Source organism: Peromyscus californicus, unplaced genomic scaffold (genome assembly GCF_007827085.1).
Source record: "Peromyscus californicus insignis strain IS unplaced genomic scaffold, ASM782708v3 Scaffold_18__1_contigs__length_77618521, whole genome shotgun sequence".
NCBI classification, from domain to species: Eukaryota; Metazoa; Chordata; class Mammalia; order Rodentia; family Cricetidae; genus Peromyscus; species Peromyscus californicus.
The window spans coordinates 13,684,657-13,690,978 of record NW_026294480.1 but is presented as its reverse complement, the minus strand read 5'-3'; the positions used below and the strand labels follow the sequence as shown (position 1 = coordinate 13,690,978).

Here is a 6,322-nt window from a genome sequence, read left to right as displayed (position 1 = left end):
GCTGCAAATGACAGAATTTCCTTTGTAAATATGGAAGAGCTCCACTGTGTACACTGTGTACTCTAGTCACAGAAATTGGAGAGTGGAGGAGCAAAGTGGTTGTGATAAGGGAGATGCTAAGGCAGAGTGTTTTAGTGACAAACTGATCTCCACCCACGACTATAGTTAATAGTTGGATATTATGTACTTCAAGAATCCTAACAGAACCAAAGATCACCAGGAGACAAGATTTTATGTGCTCTCTATATTAAAATGTATGTGAGGTGATGGATGTATAATGGGCTTTAGTCATTCCACACTGTACATACATCATAACATCACACTGTATTTCATAAACCTACCACTGCCTTTTAACATCTGTGAGGGGCACTTGTGGTTATCAATATCTGAAGATATTCCAGTCCCTTGTACAAAATAATGCATTTGTATGTAACCTAAACATAGACTGACTCATTTATACTTTAAGTCATATGTAGATTACTCACAATACTTAACATAATACAAATTATTGAGATCCAGTTTGTATCCTTTTTGGGAATAATGATAAGGAAAAAAAGCTGGTATATGATTAATAAAGACACAGTATTCCCTCAGTGTTTTCAGACTGTGTCTGGTTCAGTCTACAGAGGAAACCACAGAAACAGAAGACCAGCGTCTATAATTATTTGTCAACTATAAATGAAGCAAAGGAGGAGGGAAAGGTGATTGACTCTGAATTTGTAAATTGAGACTGATAACTCCTAATATAAAAATGTCCCTGTTCTCCTGTGAATGGGAAATTTCTAGTTATGTGGAACTTACAATGCTAAAACTAGGAAGTTCAACATAACATGGAAAATAATCAGTTTACATCTCTTTGTAGTAGACAATGCTCAGCTCCACATTTTTTATTACTAATTACTTTAAAATCATAACTCTCCAGGTCAAAGTTATTTCACTTGAAAAAAAAATCATTGCACTGAGTATAGTAGATGAGACACTAACGGTCTTCAATCAACTGTTGAATACAGCAGATCACACACTAACGGTCTTCTTTATTCAACAATTTCCAATTAAGTGACATCCTATGAATTTCTGAGCAATCAGACACACCAGACCTGCTTTCAGGTAAACTAATAGCAACTATGAGGCTTGGGGACATTTACACAATCTATTCCTTCTCCAAGACTGCTCTCCAAACAGCAATATTCATGCCCCATTCCCTGGTAATGCAAGAGAGACAAATGGCTCCATCATTACTGCTAAATTAAGCTTTTCAATCTTTTCTTACAAAAGACAGTGTGTTGTTGTTCAACACGAAAATAGGAGCTTCTTCTCATTATATTGTAGTTTGGTTCTTAAATATTCCTCCAAAGATCAAGTGTTGAAGGCTAGAGTTTAGGGCAGCAGTGTTCAGAGCAGTACGGCTTTTCAGGTATCTGATCACGAGGGCTTTGACCTCATAGATAGATTAGTCAGCTTATGAATTCATAACTTAATGGGCTACTAGGAAGTGGTGAAAACTTTTGGATATAACATGTAATTAGAGGAAGTAGGCTTTGGGGACATGGCCTTCAGGGCTGTGCTTTGTCCCTTGGTCACCTTTTTCTCTGTGTCCTTCATGGCTTCAATGAGGTCAGCAGCTCTGTTCCACCATGTGCTTCTGCCACCACATTCTGCTTTAACATGGGCCCAGAGACGGGAAAGCCAGGGGACTGGAAACCGAAACCTCAGAAACCAAGTCCCAAGACACTTCTTCTTCTTTAAGTTGTTCTTTAAGATGATGAAAATCTAATAAACATGTCATTTGCCTTCCATGACCTCATCTGTTCAGACAAGGACTTCAAAGGTTTAAGTTTATGTAGTTGATAAAATCGGTGTACATGGAAATGGGTGATGGCTGAAGAGATGCTTTTTCAACTAGGATACAGAAATGACTGTGCTTATGACCAGGATTTATTAATCACTGTGTGTAGTCCGCTGGTAAATTAAAGGGCTAAAGGCAAGAGAGATAACAGAGGATTAACAATTCTGGCCATTAATCTCTATAAATATAGGGGACACTTCAAATGGTCACAATTTCAACCAGTGTAAGTAATTGATTGAGTCACTTATGGACTCCAAAGTTCTTGTTCATACATCTCTCTATTCCCTTAGCAACTCGTACAATGCCCTGAACTAAGGAGGTAATCAATAAGGGTGGTTGACATCTTGCCAGAAGCTTTAATTTGTATAAATTAATGAAAAATAAGTGTGAAATCTATTGTTATGCTTCCTCTGTGTGCTGGATATGCCCACGGGGATGAGGCGAGCAACATTTTCTAAAAGCACTTAAACAAACAAGTAATTCTTCACTACCCAGGTTCTTCTTTTATATACATGATACCACAGAGAGAATTCATTTAATTGGCAGTGTGAATAGGAAAAGCACAGCTGGTTTAGACAGTCATTGCTACAGCTCTTGGGATGTAAAAATATAACCAGGGGATATAAAAATGGAGCCATGGAAGTGTCTGTTGAAAGAAAAATCACTTTCGCCAAGATAAGACTGAGGATTTGGGGGTAAAAAACCAGGAAGGAATATATAAGATGACATCAAGATTTTAAGTATTGCCCATTTAACCCTTAAAGTAACTTCACTTTTTTTTTCTGGAGAAGTTGATGATACAGTATACTGGCTAGTTTCCTGTAACTTGATACAAACCAGAGTCACTGAAAAGGAAGGAGCCTAAATTGAGAAAATGCCTCCATAAGATCTGGCTGTATGGCATTTTCAAAATTAGTGATTGATGGAGGAGGGCCCAGCCCATTGTGCGTGGTGCCATCCCTGGGTTAGTGGTCTTGGGTTCTATAAGAAAGTAGGCTGAGCCAGCTATGGGGAGCAAGCCAGTAAACAGTTCTCCACAGTCTCTGCATCAGCTGCTACCTCCAGGTAATGGCCCTGTTTGAGTTCCTGTCCTGTCTTCCTTCAATGAGGAACAGTGATGTGGAAGCATAATCCAAATGAACCCTTGTCTCCTCATGTTGCTTTTGGTCATGGTGCTTTATTATCACAGCAATAACAAAGACAGAAATTGATACTAGGATAGTGGGGTATTGATGTGACAGACCAGACTGTATTTCTTTGGGAGGATTGTGGAAGGACTTTGGGACATGGGTCTAGAAAGGCCATTGAGTGTTCAAAGCATGGTGATGTGTTCTGAAAGAGCTTGAAAGATAAGAATGTTCAGAGAAATGTGAAGGATGGAGGCCTGGCTTATGAAATTTCAGAGGGAAGTTTAAGGATTCTATGGGGCCATTTGCTATTTTGAATTAAGATTCTATCGTTCTGGTCAGCTGGTGTTGAAGAACCAACTGTGATTAACATGAGACCAGCACCACCAAAGTGAAATCTTTGTGTTATGGGGACAATTGATGCTCATCAACTGGAGCTGAGAAATTAGTGGTGATTAAGAAGAGACCAGCATTATTTAATCCCAGAACTCAGGAGGCAGAGGCAGGTGATCTCTATGAGTTCAAGGCTAGCCTAGTCTACAGGGCTAGTTCCAGGAGAGCCAAGGCTACACAGAGAAACCCTATCCTGAAAAACCAACCAACCAACCAACCAACCAACCAACCAACCAACCAACCAACCAATTAACCAACCAACCAACCAACAAACAAAAATAAATAGAAGAAGAGACCAGTATCAGTGAGGTGAAATCTTCTGGGAAGTGTTTCCTGAGAGTCAGCACCTAGAAGCTGTGTTCCAGATATGGTCAAGGTTATACCTTGCACTGGCAGCCAAACTTGGTGGTAGAGAGTCACTCAGGTATTATTTGTTTTGAAGGTATGAAGGGGTCATGGTCAGTAGTTGAGGCTTGGCACTATGTAGCCGGGCTGGAGTCCCTGAAGAGAGCCCCAGGAGAGGCTATTTGTGAAAATGCAACCCAATTGCAGCAGAAGACCCCAGCATTTTGGAGATGCCAGCACCATGGGATGACCACCGAGAACAACAGCAGCCTTGGAGTGGAGCCAGCTGGAGCCTAAAGACAAGCTGTGTGTGCTGCAGAGGGTGGAGCCAGAGAAGTGACCCAAGCCCCTTGGAGTGAATCCCAGACATTGAATGTTGAATTATTTACACTGTTAGAGTTTGTTTTTTCTTGCTTCAGATTGTGACTGTGCCCTGGTTCTTCCTTCTTGAAGTAAGAAAGTATTTAATTTATTTTTGATTTTATAGTAGTCCACAGTTAAATGATTTTGAATTTTAAAAGAATTTAGATCTTCTTTTATGTGACTTTTTTTATTAAGAATTTTTTTCATTTTACATACCAATCACAGATCCCCCTGTCTTCTCTCTTCCTGTCCCTATCTCAACCCACCTCCCATGGGGAAAAGGTAAGTCCTCCCATGGGGAATCAGCAGAGCCTGGTACATTCAGTTGAGGCAGATCCAAGTCCCTCTCCCTGCATCAAAGCTGTGCAAGGTGTCCCGCCAGAGGTAATGGACTCCAAAAAGCCAGCTCATGTACTAGGGATGGATCCTAATCCTACTGCCAGGGGGCTCCTTAAAGAGACTGAATTTCATTTGTTTTGTTTTTTATTTTTGTTTTCTTGGATACAGGGTTTTTCTGTGTAACCCTTGCCATCCTGGAACTCACTCTGTAGACCAGGCTGGCCTTGAACTCACTGAGATCCACCTGCCTCTGCCTTCCAAGTGCTGGGATTAAAGGTGCACACCACCACTGCCTAGTGAGATTGAATTTTTAAAGATTATTGGCTTTTTAAAATTTGAAATATTTTATATTGTGATGTTCATATTAACTTGAGATTTTTGGAGATGAACAAAAAAGGAAAGATTGTGGCTTAATAGTGATGTGTTGGTATGTCAAGTTGACAAAGGGTTGGTTGTATTGGCTGATTTTATGTCAATGTGACGCAAGCAGAGGTTCTCAACCTGTGGGTCATGGAACCCTTTGGCAACCTTCCATCTTCAAAAATACATACAGTTTATAACAGTAACAGAGTTACAGTTCTGAAGTAGCATGCAATAATTCTATGGTTGGGTGTCACCACAACATGAGGAACTGTATGAAAGGGTCACGACATTAGGAAGGTTGAGAGCCATTGCTCTACAGGCACTGGAAAGAAAGGAACCTAAACTGAGAAAAGGCCTCCGTAAGATCGGGCTGTAGGGCATTTTCTTGATTAGTGGTTGATGGGGGAGGGCCCGGGAGGTCCCAGCCCATGGTGGGTGATGCTTTCCCTGGGTTGCTGGTCCTGGCTTCTAACAGCAAGCAGGCTGAGCAAGCCATGGGGAGAAGCCAGTAGGCAGCACCACCTCTATGGTCTGTAGCTTTTAGATATAAGTTGTTTGAGGGTGTTAGTGAGATGGACACTCGGCACTGAGTAAATGATAGTTTTACTTTGAGCTGTGAACAAATTTCCCTTTGGAGGTAACCTTCCTGTAGATTAATTAGTTGTATTCCATATATTTTCCGATTATGGTTGTAAGATGCCTCATCCCAAATATATATACTATATACTATATATACTATAATTTGGAAGGAGGCATCTTACAACCATAATGTGTGTGTGTGTGTGTGTGTGTGTGTGTGTGTGTGTGTGTGTGTGTGTGTGTGTTGCATGTAATTGCTCTACCATTGAGCTATATCCCTACCTCTTTGTTTGTTAAGAATATATAATAAATACTTACCTGGCAGGGGAGATACCATGATCACGAAGGTGGTTTTCCCAGGGTGAGGCTTATCCATTGCACTCCGGATGTGCTGACCCCTGCGATTTCCCCAAATGCGGGAAACTCGACTGCATAATTTGTGGTAGTGGGGGACTGCGTTCGCGCTCTCCCCTGTTATAAAAAAAAAAAGAATATATAATAAGATTTACATATATAAATATATAATTATATAAAATATAAATATAAAAATAAAAAATATATAAATGTGTTTGTGTGTGTATTAGGGTTATACATTATCAAAATTACTAGATTAGAACACATTATTTTCAAGTTGAGGCAGAACGTGTTTCCATCCAGACATAATGTTATTAACCACATTTCCACAATCCCGATACTATTAATATATTTAAAATCTGCCAGATTAGTGAGAATAGAGGGGTAGATTTGAGTCTTCCTTCAGGCTTAGCCACCTTGTTAATAAATTCTCTTTTTCAAAGATAAAAAAACATATAAATAATAAACAACTTTTCATTTGTTTACACTTATATTCAATTGATTACAGTTAAGTTCCCATGCTGGTTGCCATGTTGTTATTATTGTTTTTTTTTTCTGAGACAGGGTCTCTGTATGGTCCTGACTATCCTGGAACTCACTATGTAGACCAGGC

At 39.9% G+C, this 6,322-nt stretch overlaps 1 non-coding gene across 1 annotated transcript; it reads left to right on the top strand.

Annotated features, from left to right (window-relative positions):
- The first annotated feature begins 5,665 nt into the window (after window positions 1-5,665).
- Window positions 5,666-5,829, top strand: LOC128113880 (U1 spliceosomal RNA). Its single transcript, XR_008219688.1, has one exon. It is a non-coding gene; the product is annotated as a U1 spliceosomal RNA (small nuclear RNA).
- Window positions 5,830-6,322: the final 493 nt, after the last annotated feature.